Raw genomic sequence first — 24,098 nt, 5'->3', positions numbered from 1 at the left:
ACATACACCATATGATATTAAATATATTAAAAAAAAAAAAAATTCATGGTGTAGCTCCTTTAAGCTAAACAGATGCCTAACTTGCTTAATACTCACACATTCAGGGGTTATTCACTCATAGACACACAGTTTAACTCATGCTGTTAAAATTAGAGAACCTATCATCAAATTGTTGACTGCTATCTGATTCTTTCAGACAGTACATTCTCCTGGACTCTGGTCCATTCACTCCTTCCACCCACTTTTAAAGTGATCTGCCCCACCTTATCCATATCTTACTCTTTTAATTCCTGTTGTACTTTGTCAATCAATCGTTCCATTTTGTCATCCATTTACCACAGCTCTTATCCTTTTTCCCTATGACTCTTGTATTTCCCTAATAATAAATCTCCTATTTTAAGTCCTTTTACTGCACACTGCATTTGCATTTTATTTTGCTCCAAATTTTCCTGACGATAATTTCCAAAGTTTGTAATTCATTTAAGGCCAAATCTCTTAATTTACTGTGACTCTCTTAGAGTCCTGGTTAACTTGTTATTTTGTTTTAAGCATGTTCCGAAATGTATTTTTCCATGATTTGATACTCATGATAATATCCCAACACTGTGAAGTCTGAAAGGACAACCACAGGACTATATTTTCTTTAAATGAGCATTTTTCAAAAATAAACTGACAATATCTGCAACCTGCATACTCTATAATTTTGTTACAATTTAGTAGACTCTTGAAAGCATATTTGCTAAATCTCTAACATTAGTTTTAAGGAAAGAGTTTATCAAGTTTCAAAATAGGCATAGAGGCAAGTTATTTAGCTCTTATTTTTTTTTAAACTCCCACACCAAACTATAATCTGTGTTGTGTCAAGTCCTTGTGTCAAGTTCAAAAGATGACTATTTTCCTTTCCTTGTACGGTGATGCTTCTTCTGGTATTTTCCAGTATTTATTCACCAACACCTAAAGTAATGTCTCTGTACATTTCAAGTGTCCTTCAAATGTCTTTTTCTGAAATGACTTAGAATTCTTGTAGTCAATCAATATCTTCAGGCTAACCTCATGCCCACTAGACTCCTCCCCTCTCCGGTGACTCATTTCAATGGATCACCGGTTCCTTCGTGACTCCGCTGGGCCCCCTGGAGAGCTCCATGATATGAGACGTTGAGACGAAGGTTTGTTGAGAGGCCGTGGACAGGATCATGCAAGATGATGTGACTATTATGCATGAAACAACCTTTGATGATTGACCACGTCCGTCGAGCTGCACCTCAAAACGGTTGCACCCGCCATCTGCTGTGACTGCGGTCTTCTGTATATCAAACTGTTGGGACACATGGACTTCTCGCAAGACATAGGGAATTAGGCATTCAATTCCTTCACTGTCCTTTTCACTGGACCTCCATGCGGTCGTCAGTTTTAGTGTGGGATTTCTGTGTGAGCTTTTTGGTTACCTCGTTCCCTCTTTTGAAAAGCAATATGAACATTCTCTCCTTCTTTTCCCAATTATTTTGGATCAAATATGCTCCCCTCAGGCCACATTAATTAGTATTTATTCAAATCGTTTCAGTCACAAATATTTGACATTCTATTTTATGCTCTAGGCATGCAGCTGCTTCCACAAAAATGTCAAATTCTCCTCTTATTATTCTGACTACTGAAAGTATGTTTTACACTGTACTCACTTCCTTGAAAATAAAACACAAACGATGGATATCATTGTGTCAGTTACTTCAGAGCAGTTTGTTCAAACGGAAACTAATACTAAAGTAATATATTGTATCAAACATGTGTCATTTTACACAACACACGATATTCCACAATCATTATTACATATAAACTTTTGAGCATTGTCAATACAATATAGAAAATGAGTGTGAATTTGTTCAACACATGTACACTCTATGTGCATGCTCTAATACCTGTATTATCGTGATTTCTGTTTAAAAGCTGTAGCAAATGTAAACAAAAGGTATTTAGGCTTTATCGCCAAGGTTTAGGAACGGTTTGAAACTCAACTTAAAAACACTCTGTTCTAGAAACTTATAATCACATCAATGAACGGTTAAAATCAATAATCAAAGGTTATTTTTTCTAGAATTAAGACACTCGTCCGGGACTACACTAAGCCCCTCTTGTTACTTCTAAAACTGAATCTGAAATATTCTAATTTTGTAACAATTTAAAAGTCTGGTTTATACATTACTTCGTCCAGACAGGAACTGTCCTCGTTAAGCTGGCACAAGACACTCAAGCCATACTGACAAGCCTCACTTGTGAAGGCTATCCATGAAATAAAAGATTAATTGTTAACACAACAAACAAACAATGTTAATTCAAACATACCTCATCAAACTAAGAACTGTTAGAAAAAACAACAACTCTGTCATCATGCAAGAAAATAATGTAAAAAAGACCTAAAATCAACTGTCATTAATAGACACGCTTCATATTTTGACCACCAGGGGGAGCCAATCTGACAATGTCAGCTCAGCCCCCTCAGAGGTAAAATACACTATAATGTCGTCAAATAGGTCACTCCCATGGGCAACACGTCACCACGTAATGATCACGTGACGGTCCGTGCGTCCAGTAGGGTGAACTCCTAATTTCTCTTTTATAATACTTAAACCAAAAACGTATTTCAACCTATTCTTAGCCACCAGTGGTACGACACAAAAATCGAGTATAATTACACGTTTGCAGCTTCAAATTTTACACATTCGTGTCATTAAAATAGTAACATAGACTGGTTAACTGTTCATAAATTGTCATTCAAATTCGGGCTCAATCTCAATAGTTTACTGAAGGGTGTGATAAGTCATCTTATCCACCAGTGGGCTACATCCGTCAGTTTAAAGAGACACAAATAGTCTCAAATGGTTGTGCGGCGTGCCCCATCAAATAATCACGGGTTTCAAACAATTTGGAAAATATCTTATTTTGGGTATTTTAAGCAGGCACTCGTTTTTATCAAATGTATCCTATTGTCTACTATTTAGTTACAATCAAACAATTAGTCTCAACTTGATCTGTTCTTATCCTATACCTTAGTCAGCTCAAATGTGGCACATCCATGAATTAAATCACACAGATATAACACACTATAGGCAGACCTATAAAGGTAACATGGAAAAGTAACACTATATGCTTCCACAGAAATGTTATTCAAATAAAGTCGGACTTAGGTCCTTAGAAGACAACTTACTCCCATTCCCTGGGCCAGCCAGCGAAACCAGAGTAACCTATGTGTACATCACAGGCTATTGTTCCCTAAAAATTACCTTATCCAACTCCAATACATCACTCCCATGACGGCCTATTGATGATCAATCTAATAATAAAAAGCCACAGTCATTGCTAGATAACAAAGCAATATGTCTCTACAATACCTTAACTCACTTAACTTGAACATCAACAGTGATTTTAGCTAACTTAATCTATTCCTCACAATAAACAATACAACCCACAACCCGACCTTACTCCTCTTTCAATAACATAGAAACAGCCATTCAATAAGCACTCAAAAACGTCTCTTTTTACTAGGTCCTCACAAAGGAATAATGCCATTCAACAAGTGTCCCAGAGACACAAAAAGAAACACGTTACTTGTGCTACTGCATAGCCCACACCCCTGTTTAACTCTTCTCACAACGAGCACTTAACAACTATAAGAGAAAAACAACGGTAAAACATCTCAACGAAAATTAAGACACTGCTCCACACTCATGTGTCAAAACAGACAAATAACCCCAGAGAACCTTAAAAACGTGAAAAACAGCGTGAAAAACTAAACGCCTTCTTGCGCTTAAACACAGTCAATAGAAACCTTTTCCACACACGAGAAGACGTGTGAAGAGCCCATTCAACTACAGGGTATAAAGTGAAATTATTTTAAATATAAAAATAAAAATAAATACTTTTACTCCCTTAAAAGTTCTTATTCCATCCAAACAAAAGGATTCTCATACAAGCGTTTAAAGAAGAAAATATTACGAATGCGATATATATAAGAAAAGTAGCCTTTTAAGATTTACAAGCTAAAACTTAGCCGCGTCTCCCGTCTCTCCAGCAACACCGACGATGCACCGGATATGACGCGACAACGCGGAAGTCAAGACATGTAGCAAAAACTACATTCCCGGCCCCAAAAACTACAAATTGCGCTGTTTGACTGACGGCTCCCAGACAGAAGAATGAGCCATGCGAAAATGTCCTCCCCCTTAAAATAAACAGCAACACGGAACAGCAGGCATACGCTGCTCTAAATTTAAATCTCCTATCTACACCTGTTCACGAAGTCAAGAGGCAAGACGCTTCTTTAATCCTATAAACAGCCACATTCTAAAACTGGCTCTTAACCAAAACATAACCGTTCTATTCCCCTCCGTGGGTTTCCAAAAATCAAAACCAACTTCCTATTTACACAAATTTCGTCCACTCGACGCAATAGGCCAAGATAAAATAATTACTCCACAATTTACTCCACTCAACCAACCTATCTACAGCCTCCAGTTTCAACCACATAGTTCTTTCCATTTCTTATAATAATATAGCGGAACTATAAGTCCAAACAAAAGTTTTTAAATGTTATAATACTCCATTCCCCTCTTCAAAACATTATCCCCTATAAAAATGTTTTGAACAAACAAAGCAAACGAACAAGACCCACGTAAAAAAAATATAAATGGGAAAAAGAAAAAAACACACATGCGCATCGCGCAGCCTAAATCCACGTAGTTACACTGTAGGAACAGTACAGACAACACAAGCCAAGCCAGGCCACAAGCACTCCCCAGAAAAATAATATCATTGAAACACACAAAACAAATACCTCAGTCAACTTCTCCCGGGTCTCACTAAGCGCTACACCAGATGTAAACCTGTACTTTCTGGCACGCTGGCGAACGCCACGTCTCCGCGCGGAGACGCGGCCTCCCAGCTACTTTCCTATCTATACACTGAATACGAGACATCGTTTTTCAGGTGCCAAATGCAACCCTGTGCTTTTTGGACTAGCTACAAATAGATCTCTTTTACGACCCAGAGTCCCACTTAAGCCAAATGCAAATTAAATGCCTCGTTAGCCGTTGTGAAATACCAGGGCGCTCGCGTTTAGAAAGGCTGATCAGGCCAATCTACCAGTAGCGAGGATCCATTTACAAGACTCAATATCATCAAGAACCGAATGAGAACCCATCTCTTTCCAGTACACTGAATGCAACCTCTGTGCCTTCCAGGGATAAATAAAGAGTCTTAACATATACAGTCCATAAAGGACTTAAACGTACAGTGAACCACGACAAGTTAAATGTCCATTCATTTCTTAACTCGTATACTTAATTAATTAATGGCTAGAATCCCCATTAAGAAATGAAATATTAGCCTACGGGTGGAACACAACAAGCCACAACAAGCCAAATATCCATTTAAATTGTTCAACTTGCAATTTAATTAATCCATGATGTGAACCATCAAAGAGGAATTAAACATAACGGTTGAACGCCATGCCTCCTATGCTTAAGCCAAATGTGAAACTAGATGTCACATCACTGTCTTTCCAAAGGGAATACAAAGGATTGTAACACAGACGTCCACTGTATGGTGATAAGCCTACTCACCAAGCGCGTCTCCAGAGACGGTAAAAACAAAGGCCCTGAACGAAGACAAAAACCCCGCCGGAAACAGAGGCATTCCGGCCGGAACCAGACGACCGGTCCGTTTTTAACATGCCGACAGGAACCCAGATCAGGCAACATGAAAAGCATACAATCACATACCTTAAATGCTGTATAATCGCCTGATTCCCATCAGCAACGAGACTAGCTGGTTCGCCAAGTTAATGTGGTATCTGAGTCATAAGAGAACCGGCAGAAATACGGATCCATTTCCGGAGGCGGGGAATAAATAATCATCGTTCAGAGACCGGAGCTTTTCTTTCTTAACAATTCCATTTTATTGTCAGAGTTCTCAGCATCCCATACATACAAGTCAATTCGACGTACAGTGCATAGTCCATAGATCCATTTTATCCTGTTGGACGCGACATCTGTGTGTAGCCCAAAAACACAGAGTCCTGTTTGCTTCCAATGCGAGCCATTATATACAGACAGTTTAGTATAAATAAACTACCTGCTGTCTGTGACCGTCAATCACAAATAGGCTCCTTGTCTAAACAATGCTTGACCCGCCTCCTTCTCTCAGGGCACTGATTTAACGTCTGCCTTGATCTGAACACATGACATCCTTCCCTTAAACCTTATCTATAAGACTGTACTTTTCCATATGCACCCGTTATAACGTTATTATACAACATTTTATTAGCTTTGAAATAAGTCTAAACAGTAATATATCCGACGTTGTATACCTTTATAGTTAAAGTTATTTAAAAGAAAGGCGCTCTGCTCCAACTGTCAGAGCTCTCTGGACAGAGCGTCAAAATCCCTTTAACAATGATGCCGTCATTAACCTCGGACTTAGACACAGAGTGATCATTCTATCCCACTAAAGGGTTTTCCCTCGGCCCTATTTTACTAAAACTTAGTCCTATCTAACTGTGAATTTAGAAAAGATTAGTATACGTTTTATAAGTTTGTTTTAACTTATCTCGGCTAGCTTGACTGAAAAGGGCAACTGTTCTAGTGTCAAACAGGCACTCTTGCCTATAATATTAGAATGCGCTTTGTGAGAACCAAGAGCTCAGCCGGATCCTATGTTTAGATTCACAGCTAAGACAATAGACAGGACCCGATATTCACGACAAATATGAAAAATCCAACAGATTTGTTTGGTTTAATGACTATAGAGATACTTTGTACCGATTTGCATGATGTTTGGACAAAATCTGTAGGAGTAATATTAAAAAATATATATAACAGGCCCATGTGAAAAATTTGGGGCAGAGGTTCTGCTCTGGCATCCAGGGAGTGTGTGTGCACAGTTTCACGTCGAGTGAGCCAACGGTGCCGGAAAATAGCTGATCGCAGACGGACGGACGGACGGAAACATAGTCATAGAAGAAGAAGAAGAAGAAGAAGAAGAAGAAGAAGAAGAAGAAGAAGAGCTGGGGTTATGAATTTACCTGTGACAGTAGTTACATCTCATCTCTTAACACAGTTTCCCTAAAATGTCTCTTCTTTTCTTCCAGAGAACCACAGCCAGAATCAGCAGAAGGATGGAGACTCCAACCCCCACCAGAGGGTAGACATGTGGAGGCTGAGAGGAAAGGGTTGGGTCTGAAGCAGAAGAAGACACATATTCCCTTTAAACACTTAAACTCCATGGTTGATACGGAGTCTCTCTGGGCTCTATACTAGGGTATTTCCAGTGTTCTGTGTTATTCTGGGCAAAGCTTTAGCTGAAAATAGCCGATCGACAAGCTCGATCGACTATTTTCTGCAAAAGCTTTCCCCACAATAAGGATGCTGCTGGCATTTAAGTGGTTAAACACACATTTTAACCACTTGAACCCCAGCATCCCTATTCTGGTGTTTACGTTCGGCAAAAATGGCAGATCTACAAGCTCACAACGCTTTGCATATCAGCTATTTTTGGCCAAGAAATTTGGTGTAGAGTGAAAAAAGAGAGCGTACCAAGTAAAGTTGCAACTCAGGTCTGTTTGACTGAATATAGTGGACTCTCTTAAATGTCAATCATTTAAATTCTGCCTCAGCAGACATTTACATTTTGAACAGAAGGGCAGCAGCACCAATACAAATCAGATTGGATTTATGTTTAGCCCGCTAGCTTGAGTACTTGAGGATGGGAAATGTCGATCAGATCACACGCAGCGAAGGTCGTCGGGGTCGGGACCCGAACCCGCGACATGCTGTCAGGCTGGACTACCAGCCTAGTAGGTGCCCAGACGGCTACGCCAGCCGCCCGGGCCCCAGTTGGCTTTATTAAAACATCTCCCCCTTTCTATCTCTCCAAAAGCGCAGCAAGTGCTACAGCTGCCCAAAAAATATCTTTAGGGCAGCATAAAACTAAACTATAGGATTAATGAAGGAATATGAAAAAAATAAATAAAATGATCTCAATTTTTTTTATGAAAAGGTTAAATACTGGTTGAAATCAAACCAAAGCTGCGAACACTAATGTTAGGCACGTTTTAAAACGTTAAAGTCACTGCTTTCATGAATGTAATTTGGGAATGTTATTGTTTTTGTACTTGTTTAGATTAGAGCTTCATGCATGTCCTTTTTGTAATTGAATTTCGGTGTAGAAAGGTCTAACCAGGGACTGGGCAAATTAGCCTCGGCTACAAACCCCATATACAAGGCAACGGTCTCATGTTTTATAAACTTGATTCATTGTTTTTTGTATTGTCCCTGTCAAATAAACAAATAAACAAATAAAAATGTGTTTGAAATGCCACCTAAATTGTTAGTGAAACGTGAATCTTTCAGATTGGATGGATTGATACGGGTTGAGCAGTGTTTTTTGCTGCCTTTCATGCATGCATCCAGTTGAATCTATAGCATTTGAGTTAGTGGTGGTAATCAATCATAATTGATACACCAAATTTAAATTAATATACACTTTGCAGATTACAGAGAACTTTGAATTATAGCAATCACTTGAGAATTGGGTGCATTATTGATAATTAAACTGAATGGTCTGGCGTGGTTATGGCGAACACAGATCCACCACATTGTATTTGTCTCTGATGAGCTTAACTGCTGATAAAAACACAATTGACACAAGGAATTAACAGTCACACGTTTGCCCGCCGAGGTGTGCTCTTTTGTAACCTACAACCAAACTTTTTTGCACTTAAGCCATGATCCAGGGCCGTTATGCGGAAAGTCTATGGGTAAAATAGCATATCGCCGCAAAGCGCCCAATTTACATCATTATAAACCACTCTTCCGGGCGCTAAATTGGCTCGTGAGTCTTAAGTCTTGAGAGAGGAAAGTAGTTTTTGCGGGTTGCACAGTTGCACTATGCCTTAAATTCCCGGACACCGCCTTGCACATAATAGGGCCCAATTGATCACCTCACCTCTCACGTTTATCAAGCTCTCTGGTGACTCTCCAAGGCCAGCGATGTTACACTTGTAGAATCCTTCATCAGACTTGGAAACATTGTGGATGGTCATCTGTCCTGTAGACTCAGTCCTCATGAGGGATCCATTTCTATAGAAATCAGCTTGGAGGTTGGAGGATGTTTTATTTGTTGTCATGTTTTTGGACAAGCAGCGAAGCATGACATCACCTCCCTCCATCACAAGTGCAGGCCTCTCCAGGATCACATCTAGAAGCAACAGCAGGTTTAGGTCATTGTTAAGGTCTTTTGTGTACATTTGAGGCGGATCCGACAATCAGCCTAGGAGGAGTTTGTTAAAGTACAACCCATGAAAATGGCAATGCACAAAAACTGCACTATAAATAAAAAATTGCCGACTTCCTGTTGGGTTTAGGTCATGGCTCCAAGAGACCTTTTTTGTAAGTCGGGACATGATACAGGTGTGTACCAAATTGCATTGTGGGGCTTCAAGCTCAACATTTTGTAGGGGGCGCTATTGAGCCATTAGGCCACGCTCCTTTTTGAGACGATGAAAATACGTAATTGTTTGCCACTTGTGATGTGTGTGCAAAGTTGCGCAGCTTTTTGAGTACGTATTGCCCCTCAAAAACGCGATTCAAGAATAATAATAATCATTGCAATGTCAATAGGGCTTCACACTGTGCAGTGCTCGGGCACTAATTAAAGCTGCAAGCAGCGATAACTGGGCCCTCGCACCTCTGTCCACGTTAAGAGGCGACAGAACAGGGGGAAAGGACTCTCAACCGAATCAAGTGACGGGACTCACAAGTCTGTATGTCAAACCGTTCAAAAGTTATAGCAAAAAAGGAACTATCAACTTTTCTAGTACGTTTAGGCACTCAAAAACACGATTCATTTGTGCGAATAATAATAATAATCTTAGAAATGTTAATAGGGCTTTGCACTGCTGCAGTGCTCGGGCCCCAATAACATCCGTAAAAACATAAACTATGTTTAGGACTGCACCTCATGGGCCCTTCATGTTCTCAAGAGAGTTCATGAGGTTGACTATCAGACGGGTTGTTTGGTTTCAGGGAAGACATAGTTGTAAGTCCTGTCATGCCCTTCATTATGTAATCACTCATTATATACGCATCTATTTTGACTTTCAGGATTCTATTTCCATTGTTCCTCTTGCATACCTTACACCACAGCTATGCATCATAGCAAGATTTTCGAATCAACATACTAGTTTAGCTGGCAGAACTTGATCTCTTGCCCTCAAGTAACACTGTACTCTGCAACACCACCAATCTGTATAATAATAATAATAATAATATTAATAATAACAATAACAATAATAAAAAGCGGCCACATTGACTTTACAAAAACAAGGGGCATTTCTCCTCTGTCATTATTTCAAAAAGAAAAATACAAGCACACATGTCCACAGTAAGCTGGATTTTTTACAGTTTGAATGGAGTTTCTACTGTAAGTGAAAGTATGTAGGAGTAGTTAGATAGCAAACTTTTGAGGACAATAGAAATAGTGAGAACATCTATGGTGTGCTCGTTGCTACTGCAGTGAGCACACAACTAGTGATGTGCCCAGTAGAGACATGCCCTCACCAGGATACATGCCCTTATAATAATAGTGATGTACACACTTAACACACGCGTGATGAAGCAGTCGGCCCGGCCGTTTTTGAAAATTTTAAGTCAGTTAACTTTGCTCAGGAAGCTGTCAAAAGGCTGCTTTGTAAAACATGATGTGTGTGTAAAGTTATAAGGTGTAGTGTTTCACTTTTTCACTGTCAACTCGAATGCTACTGCAATAACAGTTTATCCCGTTGTGCTATTTAGATGACAGCCAAACCAAATCTCATGCTCGTAGGCCTATCCTACTTGTGCACTATGTGAGGCACACTGAACCTCGCTAACTCTCTCTCTCTCTTAATACATAAACATGAAAACTCAAATGTTTAAAATAACGCCAACCCCTAAAATTGGCTTCTCTGAACTTTGTTAACTTAATTCATATCTCTGTCTGTCTGTCTGTCTGTCTGTCTGTCTGTCTGACTCGCCTCTCTCTCTCACCTCAGCGCACTCCACACTGCACACTAAAATCCTCAGTGTTCATTTATCCATTTTTAACTCAGAGACGGATTGACTGTGGACCCTCATATCTCTGTCTGTCGGTTGGCCCCTCAGCGCACGCTTCACTAAAATCCTCAGTGTTCATTTATCCATTTTTAATGTGTGTAAGCTGCATTGTAACCAAATGGACTGACGGTCCTCATATCTCTGTCTGCCTGTCCTGTCGGCACCATGGTGCACGCTGCACTAAAATCCTCGGTGTTCATTTATCCATGATTACCTCAAGATGTCACCAAATTAACCATTTTTCCAGATGTTTGACGTCAAACTAATAATATTCCAAGGATAATCGTGACGTGTATGGAAGCGCTTCCGTATAAACCTTGTATAGCCTACCAGATCTGTTTGTGGGATTTGAAGTCACATACATAACACGTGGATATACAGTAATTCCGCACTGTTAATTTTATAACGAAATGTAAAAGACAGCCCGCAGTTTTGTAATAACTCATAAAACCAGGAAAAGCACATTCAACGTGGAACAAACCTAGATATTTTGTCAAGGACTTAAAGAATAAACACCACACTTTGACACATTTTCCAGACGCTCAGCTCGTCTGGTAAGATTTACATGCTTTCTGTCTCTAACCAAGTTAAGCGTTCCTGTGAGCTTGAGTGCGATTAATAGACATTTAAAAGACAATTGTATCTCCGCTGCTATCCTGCTGTGTGGGTGAGTAGGTGTTAGACCATTTACTGAAAAGTAGCCATTTGGATATACAAAATTCCCATCTGACAGGGTCGATATGGCACTGTTCAACCTAGTGTGTAGGACTGGCTGTGGACACCAGAGATGGGGACTCGAGTTAGGGACTCGGACTCGAGTCGCACTCGAGTTGCCAAAAACGAGACTCTCGACTCGACTCTGACTCGCCCCTCAAAGACTTGAGACTTGACTCGACTCGAGCCTCAAAGACTTGAGACTTGACTCGACTCGAGCCTCAAAGACTCGTGGACAATCTTTATTTTATGTTTTTTTTTTTTTGACAAATAAATGAATGAAATGCCCAAGAAACTTCCACTCCCCTGTCCCCCCCCCGCAAAGAAACCTCTGCTCCAGTGCGCGCTGCGCGGAGCCGGCTTCAGTCAAGCTGTTTCGTGCTGTTCATTAACTAAAACATGGAGAGGCGAGCGCAACAGCTGCTATGTGTGTGGCCGCCGCGGCCTTTCATCATAAAGTTTAAATATAAAAACTTCGAAATTAAACAAATATGTTTAGCTCAGAATCAGCTATATAACCTCAGTTATCTTGGCGTATGCTTACATTTTTTATAAGATGGTCGGATCATCTGTGACAGCACGTTTAGGAAACATCGGATTTTCATTTCGTTAAACCCAGCTGGGTGAATATTCAACACTTCACCACGGTAAACGCTACGCTCATGTAATGTTCACTGCATAAAAGCTGTGGTTCTCAAACCTTTTCAGGCCGTGACCCCCAAAAGAATCATATTTGAACTGGGGATCCACATTTAGTTTGACTCGATTCCACAGATAAATATTGTGAAAATAGCAGATCTACAAGCTTGCGAGGCATTGTGAGCTCCGTTGTGGTCCCGACCTAGCTGTAGTATACAACCCTCGTAGACGTATTTATGATTCTGAATCATAAATACGTCTACGAGGGTTGTATACTACAGCTAGTCCCGACCCACAGGTTGAGAACCACTGACTACAAGCAAGTGACATGTCTATGACAGCTGAGGAGACACAGAGATATCACGCCACTGCTGAGAAGATAAGACGCCACTGCTCTGCTCGCCTAACCTGTGCGCAACAGGGCATATCTCCGCCAAGCCAGGGTGACCTACCCAGGCCCATGAAATGCATATGCAGGCATAGTAGCCAATTAGAATGAAATCTGCAAAAACTGACTCATATACTGATACAGAACCATATTGGCTATATATTATCGCTGTCGGGTGGAAATCTTGTATGTTCCTTTTTTATTATTATTTAAAAACAATTTAAAATCGTGAAAATAGCCAATCTACAAGCTGTAATTATTAATAATTAAGAAATACTATATTTTAAAGAGTGAAAAATCAACTAAAGTCATTATTAGTGCAAGTTCAATCACATTTCATTTGAATGAAAATAAATTGTGGGGAAAATACATAAAATCTCTAATCTGTGAATCTAATGTGATTTATTATGACCTGTCTATACTTTTACATCTATGCCTTCGTGTGTGTGTGTGTGTGTGTGTGTGTGTGTGTGTGTGTGTGTGTGTGTGTGTGTGTGTGTGTGTGTGCATAATAACTGTATTTCAGCCTTAGGCTACATCATATAAATACATAATTAAATAAATTAAGAATAGAATCCCCCCCCCCCCCCCCCCCAATAAATAAAAAAAAAAGACTTTAAAAAGACTCGAGACTTGACTCTGACTCGACCCTCAAAGACTTGACTCGGACTCGACTCGACTCAACCCTCAAAGACTTGAGACTTGACTCGACTCGTGCCTCAAAGACTTGAGACTTGACTCGGAATAATTAACTTAATAAAAAGCAACTTTTCTATGTATTTATTTATTCTTACACACACACACACACACACACACACACACACACACACACACACACACACACACACACACACACACACACACACACACACTTAATACCCTCCCTCACACCCTTATTGTTCTCTGTCACTCAGCTCTACAGATGAATAACTGTCCATGGTGTGTAATCCAGTAAATAAGATGAACAATCTACTGTAAGAAGACAATTGCAGCTTGTCTGTCTGTCTGTCTGTCTGTCTGTCTGTCTGTCTGTCTGTCTGTCTGTCTGTCTGTCTGTCTGTCTGGCTGGCTCTAGTAATCCTAGATGAGGCACTAAACTGTCTCTCTGCATTTTATGTATGTCTCTAACTTGCTTATTGTATGTCGCTCTGGATAAAGAGCGTCTGCTAAATGTTTTTATCTTGTCACTTGTTCCGTGACAAGATAAATATATATACATATATATATATATATATATATATATATATATATATATATACATATATATATTTATATATACATATACATATACATATACATACATATATATACATATACATACTGCAGACATCTCTTTCTTTCTCTCCGCCTTTCTCTCTACATAGCGGACGGTTGGTGCTGAGAAATTTGCCCTCTTGCAAGATCAAATTAATAATTTATACTTAAATTGTATTCTTTAGCCTCATTTTAATAAGCTGATGTAATGCAATGGTTTAAATAAAATCCTGAACTTGTCCAAAGAATGAACATCGCTGCAAGGGACATGCTGGGATGGAACGTTTACCTTGGAACGGGAGTTTTTACATTGCTGTTTTGGTCAAGTCTGGTTGTAAAACTGCCATCATTACCAAATGGATCGCCCATTATAGCTTGACCTAGGTTATTATCATTAACCTAGGAAAAAAGGTAACAATAGTTAAAAAGTGTCAATGTTGCTCACTTCATCAGGGCGCCCTGATGAAAACCTTCCGAGGTCAAAACATGTTGGCAGTTGCCTTTAAGCATATTCCTGCTTTTTACTCCTGAGTGCCCGGATCGTCTGCTGTTTTTTTTCACATGCATAAAGTACTTGGAAATATTCTAGACACAGTACATCCAAGCAAACAGGTACACATACCTAAATACTGGTTCGTCAGGCATTCTTCTTCATCTCGAGCCAAAACCTATGAGCCACCTTTGGTATCATCTTAGGTGGCTGAGCAAATAAAAAATCTCCTCAGGAATGCAAACTGGCACAACTGAGTCAGATCGTATCAAATGGTATGCTCGTTCCGTGACAAGAAGGCATTACACAGGGTGTCATATCACCAATGGTGCATGTCACTGATGTCAGGGCTTACAAACGTACAAACTTCAATAATGCAGACAATGATTTTTCAAGTCAATACAAACTTACAAACATCAATAACATACTATATTGTATATTATTACGTTTGTAATAATGTTTGTAAAATCCTTCATTTGAGAAATATACAGATGAGTTTACCTGGACATCAGTCAACACACCTAACTAATCAGAGTAGATTATTGCTTTAACTGTCACATGTGGCATGTTTACTGTATGTTGATGACAGGCCTCGTTTGCTTATTATGTAGATTCTTATGGGCTGAAATGTTGCCTTTGTCTGCTATAAGGAAATGACATTCTCATTCTCAAATTCAAACTGTTCAAAAGTTATGGCAAATGATATAAACTATGTAATATCAACCAATCAGAATCGGGGCGGGGCTCAGTAGCTCCAATGAAAGACAAGGACTCTCAACGGAATCAAGTGACACGACTCACAAGTCTGTACGACAAACCGTTCAAAAGTTATAGCAAAACTAGAAAAAGTGCTCCTCGGAGCACAGGTCTCCACCAGGTCAGGTAGGTTTGTGTGGGCCAGCAATGTTCGGAATTGGCCAATGAGGCTTGAATGTGAAAAATCGGATGGATCGGACAGATCCATCTTGATCACTTGACTAAAAAAATAATATGTACAGATTTGTGGATTATGTTTGGACAACATTTGTAGGAGTAATAATGTTTTGCAAAAAAACAATCGGACGCTGCGTTCATGATTTGCAGCATTTTGTTAAAAACGGGCCACTCCTGCAAACTTTAAATGTCAATCTTAGCCAATCAGGATGGAATATGAAAAATCAAAAAGATCTGTCTTGATCAAATGACTATAGAGATCATGTGGACCGAATAGCGTGAAATTTGGATAAAATCTGAAGGAGTAATATCCAAATTTTTTTTTTACATAAGTCGGCCTCCTGTTGGCGCTATAAAAGGCAGATGTGACAAATGCAGGGCAAAGGTTTTTCCTTGCATATACAAAGTTTTACACAGATCGGTGCAGTTATAGGTAAACACAAGAATTGGCCTGTTATAGCGCCACCATGAGGCTGATTTGAAGTGGCATTTCTTCCACTGCCTAGTGGGAATGTGCGTGCACAATTTCACGGAAATTGCATGCTGTGTTCATAATTTGAGTCATTTTGTTCAAAACTTTGGAAGCCATTGTTAGCCAATCAGGATGGAATATGAAAAATCTGAAATACCAGTTTTGTTTAATGACTATAGAGATACTGTGTACTGATTTGAGTGATGATTGGACAAAATCTGTGGGAGTACTGTCAACAAATGTGTTTAGCTAAAAGCGGCCTCCTGGTGGCGCTATAACAGGCCACCATTTGGAACACTTGGGGCAGAGGTTCTGAATTGGCATCCAGGGAGTGTTTGTGCACAGTTTCGCTATGTTCAAGCCAACAGTGCCGGAGATTAGTTGTCCACGGACGGACGGACGGACGGACGGACGGACGGAGACAAAAATAGGAACTGTCAAATATTGACCAATCAGAAGAAGAGCTAAGAAGTAAAATCAATACAAGGACTGTGATCTGAGTCAAATGACACAACCCACAAGTCTGTATGGCAATCAGCTGAAAAAAGAAAATTTGACCTTTTAGATCAGCTATCACCTGTTTGGTGTTGAAGTTTGACGCTTTGCCACGGTCACACAGTTTTACGAAAACTCAAGCTTTTGATATATTGTCATCGTTAAGGTCTTTTGTGTACACTGAGTGAATTTGAGGCGGATCTGACCATCCGCCTAGGACAGGCGTCGGCAACCCTAAATGTTGAAAGAGCCATATTGGACAAAAAAATAATAATCTAAATCTGTCTGGAGCCGCAAAAAATATTTAAGCCTTATAATGAAGGCAACACAGGCATATTAGCCCTATAAAGTGTATATTAGTCTATAAAAATTACTAATTACAAATAGATGTAAATGAGCATTAATTAAATGTTGTCAAAATATTCCCCGCAGCAGGATCAGCACCGTGGACAGCATGACGCACGACGGGACTACCCTGCAGTGCGCTATTTGGTGCTTTAAGTTTAACTTTCATTACAATATTATGCCATGTTTTGTTGCATTGACGAAATTATAGAAAATAACACAATAAAGAAATCAGCTTTTCGTTGTCTTCATTTTTATTTTAGGGATTCTGTTACCCTCAAAACACAATATGGAACATTTGTGAATTGCAGGAAAAAAAGTTGACTTTAGAGTTGCGCATTGTAATTTCAGTCCTCCCGTCACGTCCCGACGGTCCCGTGTTAGTGCAAATTAATAAATTTAACCGCAGCCTGGCTGCGCAGCCTGGCTGCGCAGCCTGGCTGCGCAGCCTGGCTGCGCAGCCTGGCTGCTTTGATAACAAATAAAACATAGCAGCCTAATCATGGCTTTAAAAAAAAAGTGCGTGGTAATCCTCTTCTCTTTTTCCCCTCTCGGCCACAGACACGCACAGTAGTACAGCACAGTACAGCAATCCTCGGACCTGAGCAATAAAACACAATAATATTCGCTAAGCATCATTCCAATGTCCAATCACTGATAAAAAAAATCACTTGATTAAACAGCTAAGTTACTAAATATGCGCCTGTGAAAAAGTTGTGTTCTTACCCGTTTAATGTGACTTCTGTTTCTGGACATCACTGTAGAGCTTCTCAACATTGGGCATGTAAGATGTAACTTTAATCTTCAAACAGGACTGGAGGCTCTCGTCTGTGAGGCGGGTGCGGTATTTGGATTTGATGTAGTTCATGTTTGAGAAAATCTGCTCGCACAGGTACGATGATCCAAAGATGGATAATACTCCAAAAGCATATTTCTTCATGTTCACAAAACTGTCGGGAAGAGCATTCCATGTTTCAAACACAAGTTTGTCAGGTTTTGGGAGGTTTTCAATGTCGCTCCATTTGTGGCTTTGGGCGAGAGAGGCTTTCTGACAAGCGACGTCTTCCAGCTCAGCTGTCAGACTTTTGAACTTAGACACCCATAAATCTTTGTCAGCTATATCGGCCAGTTCCATTTCAAGGTCCGCTTGATTTACTCCTGGGAACACGGTCATGTTCAATAGGGACGGGTCAATCTCCAGTGGTTTGACAGGGAAGGATTTTCCTTTCTGAACTCGCTAAATCTTTCCCCAAATGCAGTTTGCATATTGATGATCGCACTTTCGAAATAATCGCTATTGATTGTGTGATCGTCGTGGGCCTCTTTGAACTCTCTCATGGAGGGGAAGTGAGAGAGCGTGCCTCTCTGTACATCTCTGGCGAACACAGTCAACTTGCACTCGAATGATAAAACAGCCTCCAGCATTTGCAGCGCGGTGCTTCCCTGTCCCTGGAGACTTTTGTTCAGCCTGTTTAGGTGACTTGTCATGTCAACCATAAAGTGCAACTTTTCCAGCCACTCTGTATCTTCTAGTTGCGGGTAGTTCAGGTCTTTGCTTTTCAGGAAGGTTTTCACGTGTTCTAAACAAGCCACAAAGCGTTGCAGAACCTCACCCCTGGACAGCCACCGCTACTTTGTTGTGTAGCAGGAGATCCGAATATTCGCTGTCGACTTCATCTAGCAATGCAAGGAACTGACGGTGATTTAAGGCTTTTGCAATTATTTTGTTCACCATCTGGATGACAAGGTTCATCACCTCTGTACACTCCTTTGGGAATGTTTGTGCACACAGTGCTTCTTGGTGCAAGATGCAGTGAAAAGTAAGCAGCTTTCGATCCAACACCTTCTGTAGTAAAGTAACAAAACCCTTATGTGACCCTCTCATACTTGGTGCCCCGTCTGTAGCCACTGAAACCAGGTGGCTGGTGTTTATTTCATTGTCTCTTAAACACTTCACAACAGCCTCACAGACGTCCTCCCCCGTGTTTGGCCTTTCAGTGGTATCAACTCTATTATTTCTTCTTGTGGCCCATCAGAGTTCACATACCTGCATAATAGCGCTGTTTGTTCATATATATATTCTTTTTTAAATGAAAAAAATAATAATTTTAATTAAAAAAAAAATTTAATTTTAATTTTGGAAAACTTCAGGGAGCCACTAGGGAGGGGTTAAAGAGCCGCATGCGGCTCCAGAGCCGCGGGTTGCCGACCCCTGGCCTAGGAGGAGTTTGTTAAAGTACAACCCGTGAAAATGACTGATTTCCTGTTGGGTTTAGGTCATGGCTCCTCTTTTTGTAAGTCGGAACATGATACAGGTGTGTACCACTACCAATTTGCATATGTAGGTGAAACCGTATTGAGGGGCTTCAAGCACGAAATTTGGTTGGGGGCGCTATTGAGCAATTAGGCCATGTCCCTTTTTGAGACGATTACTATACGTAATTTTTCACCACTTGTGATGTGCGTGCAAGTTGCGCAACTTTTTGAGTACGTGTAGGAGCTCATTTTTTAGATGCATTATCGGGAATAATAATCTTTGCAATTTCAATAGGGCTTCAGGGCTTTGCACTGTCCAGTGCTCGGGCCCTAATGATAATAATCTTTGCAATTTCAATACGGCTTTGCAATGTGCAGTGCTGTGCAGTCTACGTTTGATATCTCATGGTATTAAGCATTTTATTTTTTCGTTGTACTGACCTGGCAGGTAGTCGTACGTGTAGCCTAGTTGCTTAGTGGGCAAGAAGTAGTCTCCATTTCTGTGGAGTGGCAGGAAGGGTACTATGTGGTAGCCAAAGTTGTGGCCAATGGAAGCATTGGCCTTTGGGTAGTGACTCCCTGGGTGGGTCCTCAACCAACGTTCCAAAATGCTGGAGGAGAAAACATAATATTCAATACATATATGGTATACTTATGTATATGTATATATATGTGTGCATGTACGCATGCATGTGCACACATGCTATTTCAATCAATCAATATCTTGGCAGGCTATACTGTTTCATTTTGACAGGGTGTATGCTATTGGTAAGCAGAGGTTTATGGCGCTGTACTGGGTGGTGGCCTCGGTTCAGCGCCATGGAGAGCGCCATAACCGGTTGTCGATCAGAGCACCGTTACAACAACGTCATCAGTTTCATTTTATGTTTATAAGTTGATGTTGTTACAGCTTTGGCTATTACTGGCTCATTCATCAATCACTCTACACACAAATATGTTTCCATATTCATACTTTAGTCTTTAAACAACGTATAACCTTTTAAATCAAAATTCTGCTAATGTTCTGCAAAAGTATGTGTCTTGGCATCCATTAAATGCCAATGAAAGTGTGTTTGTCTTTGGAAATTCAGGTGTAATAAATGTTCGTATAGCAATGTTGATACTGTATAATTAGTATACAACTGAATGGAATCACGAATCAGCATCACCTTGAACTTGGACATATATACGTGCAGACAAAGTACTCTTGCATGGTGCATGTGTGCGCACCGAAAATAGCCGATCTACAAGCTCACAGCTGTTGCAGACCCGACATGTTAAAAGTAAAAGTACTTGTTATGCAGAGGGTCCCGTTTCACAAGTTATCATAATGTCTAAAATGTATAAAAATCTTTTGAAAATAGCAGATCTACAAGGTCACAACGCATCACGTTGTGTGGCGGACAGTTTTTAAGTTGCTTGATTCAGTATTTAGATATTTGATATTCATTTTATCAGACACGCCCCTTTCCTACACAAACCCATTGTGACTTCAAACTCCATTTTTAACATGCTAGATTCATCAAAAACACCCGTCCTTGGTTCTGGTGACTCATCCTGCCCTCCTAATACGTGAAAGCCCGAGCACTGCACAGTAGTGCGAAGCCCTATTGAAACTGCAATGATTCTTATTTTATCCATAATGAATCGCGTTTTTGAGGGGCAATGTGTACTCCAAAAGTTACGCAACATTGCACACACATTACCAGTGGCAAAACATTACGTATTTAAATAGTCTCAAAAAGGGCCGTGGCCTAATGGCTCAATAGCGCCCCCTACAAAGGTTTGTGCTTCAAGCCCCACAATACGGTTTCACCTACATGCATGCAAATTGGTACACACCTGTATCATGTCCCGACTTACAAAAAAGTCTCTTGGAGCCATGACCTAAACCAAACAGGAAGTCGGCCATTTTGAATTGATAGTGGCGTTTTTATTTTCACGGGTTGTACTTTAATGAACTCCTCCTAGGCGGATTGTCGCATCCGCCTCAAATTCGCTCAGAGTACACAAAAGAGAAAAGACCTTAACGATGAAAAGCTATCAAAAGCTTGAGTTCTCGTAAAACGGCGTGACCGTGGCAAAGCGTCAAACTTCAACGCCAAACAGGAAGTGAAAATAGCCGATCTACAAGTCCTATTGGCTGGGCTTTAAACAGCCATAACGTCGGTTTGCAGCATGCTACCGAGTACAAATTTGGTATGTGGACTTAGACCACCAATAGGGACGAGCTGTAATTGCTGAAGCCCCGCCCCCTCTGTGTTCCTATTGGCTGGGCTCTAAACAGTCATAACTCTTTTTTCATTTCCCCCAAAAAATGTACAAATAAATGAAAAAATCACACCCTGTGTGAAGTGGGCGGTGTCTTGCTAGCTAATCACAATACTGAATGGAGTCAACCAATCATGTACAAAAAATAAATACATTTATTGAAACACTCTTTATGAAAGTCATATTCCGATGTACAATGGTTAAAAAAAATAAAGAAATATATATATTGTTTGTATATATACATATATACATACTAAATTATTTTTGGATTATTTATTTAAAAAAAAACATCTTCTGTTATACATTGTTGAAAGAAAATGAATGAATTGGGCCATATTTGACAGTGGTTTTGAAGTTTTTTAGCCTCTGTTGTTGTGTAAGTCCTTTGGCCAAATCACCACTTCTAGGAAGACTCTTGCTTTTCTCAAACATCTTCCATTTACCGATTATCTTGGCTACTGCGTTCTCAGAAATCTTAACTGCAGCGGCAATTCTTTTGTAAGTTTGGCCAGATCTGTGCTTTGCCACAATTCTGTCTTTGAGCTCTTCTGGAATACCCTTTGATCTTACCATTTTCATTTTATCCTTTTCCTCTTTTCCCATTTCAAACATAGCGATTTTTGGGTTCTTCTTTACGTTTCCCACCAAGGCTGGTCTCTTACATTTATGGATTATGTTGGTAACTGTGTTCTTAGAAATCTTAAGTTTACCTGAAATTCTTCTGTAACCTTGGCCAGATCTGTGCTTTGTCACAATTCCATCTTTAACCTTTTCTGATATATGCTTTGATCTGAAAGGGCCACTTCTAGGAAGACTTTCTATTTTCTTCTCAATATCGGTTTTCCCTTTTCTCATTTCAGCCATAGTGATCTTTGAGTTCTTCTTTACTGTTCTCACGAAATGGACAGTATCTAAGTAATATACTAGTGTCACATCACAGTGGTTTTAGATTAGTTTCGTCATATGTATCACTAGCCAATCACAGCATGTGTCTTGCTAGCTAATCACAATACTGAATGGAGTCAACCAATCATGTACAAAAGATAAATACATTTATTGAAACACTCTTTATGATGGACGAAACCATAACTTAAAAAAAACAAATTTATGTTTTTTTTTAAAGTTATGGTTTCTTATATAGGGCTATGCACATGTGTCATGTGACACTGGCCAATCACAGTCCTGAATAGATTGTGATTGGCCAATCACGGTGCAGGGTTAGGCGGGGTAAATTTTTGGCCAATCACAGCGCAGGATAATTGTACAAATTTCCAAACCTCACTTATAGGGGCGGTTTCACCGCCCAAAAACACGGTCTCCTCACGTATTAGAAGGACAATATCAGTCACCAGAACCAAGGACGGGTGTTTCCGATTAATCTAACATGGTTAAAATGGAGTTTGAAATTACAGTGGGTTTGTATAGGAAGGGGGCCTGTCTGATAAAATGAATATCAAATATCTAAATACTGAATCAAGCAACTTAAAAACTGCTTGGGGGGCTCACAAAGGCCTGAGTAGCCTGTCAATTAATAACAATAATAATAATAATAATACTGGCACCGGCGATAAAAACACAATGTATAGACTCAAGGAATTAACATTCACACTTTTGTCGATTTGTAATGGATAAATTAGAATGCCAACCTGTTCTTCTATCATTTCTGTACTATCTAACTTTATCTGAACTAAGAAGGTTTAAACTCACAGCAGGGGTCTTTAGTCAACCACTCTACACATGAATGTGCTAAATGTAACTCACCTACAGCTGTAAATGGAACAGCTGATCTGAATCCTTCATGCTACTGTCACTGTCTCAGCTATGTGTATTTGTGTAGCTATGGTTGTGTCTCTCTTATATTTAGTCCATACCTTATAAGACCATTTAGAAAAGCCTCTTTGGTACAATGTGGAGTATAAAGAACTGTGGTAGAGGAGGTTGAGGAGGCTTGTGCCCCGAATGGGCTGTTGGTCAGGCCAGGAGGCCTGGCTCTGAATGATCTGTATGCTGTTGCTCTCTGCCTGAATCTTCCTAATAAATGATCAAAAACTTCACCTGAATGGAATATTATTATTCTATTACATTTGGCGTTGTCGAGGCAGGATCAATATTTCATATTTCATAACTAATTATGATTATGGATACTTGATCAAAAGAACTTAAGGGTGAAGGATTCTTTTTGGGAAAAAGATTTTCTCAAAGCAGATCCGGACCAGATCCAGACGATGGAGGACAAAGAGCAGACCGCCACAGAAGCAAGCTATGCAGAATCAACTTTTGATGATCTTCTGCAACAAGGTCTACACGATTGGAACCTCGCAGACCGATCTATTCTGTCTGTGATGACAACAAGGAAACCACAAGCTTCAAGCCACAGAGGGAAGGAGCAGAGCATGCATGGTCACCAGCCATGGGAGCAGCACCAACAATGTCACCATGCAGCAGCAGAGGTGACGAAATCGACACCATACAGACAACAAGAGACTTTGCCACAGCAGGAGGACAAGGCACAGAGAGCCACAGAGAGCATTTGAGAGCCACTGAACTGGGACCCACCAGCCCAATGGAGATCACTGCCACAGAGAGACATGCTGCACGTGAGAGGCACTACTGGAACCACTAGCAAAGTGGAGATCGCTGTCAGAGACATAACCAAATGGACCTGTACGCCAAGTGAAGATGGAGGAAAGAGCCATGAAG

General features: G+C 40.1%; 1 pseudogene across 1 annotated transcript in view; it reads right to left on the bottom strand.

Annotated features, from left to right (window-relative positions):
• The window catches only part of LOC308098190 (tyrosinase-like), a 39,190-nt pseudogene that overhangs the window by 5,373 nt on the left and 9,719 nt on the right, over window positions 1-24,098 (bottom strand). The window contains exons 4-6 of the transcript XR_013934982.1: window positions 19,569-19,738; window positions 8,995-9,246; window positions 7,073-7,226 (exon numbers count right to left, since the gene is read on the bottom strand). The product of XR_013934982.1 is annotated as a tyrosinase-like (transcript). The remainder of the gene's footprint in view (window positions 1-7,072; window positions 7,227-8,994; window positions 9,247-19,568; window positions 19,739-24,098) is intronic.

The sequence above is a fragment of the Gymnoscopelus braueri genome (assembly GCF_963280865.1).
Source record: "Gymnoscopelus braueri genome assembly, chromosome: 13".
In the NCBI taxonomy this organism is placed as follows: Eukaryota; Metazoa; Chordata; class Actinopteri; order Myctophiformes; family Myctophidae; genus Gymnoscopelus; species Gymnoscopelus braueri.
The sequence above is the reverse complement of the archived record's forward strand: the minus strand, read 5'-3'. Positions and strand labels throughout refer to the sequence as shown.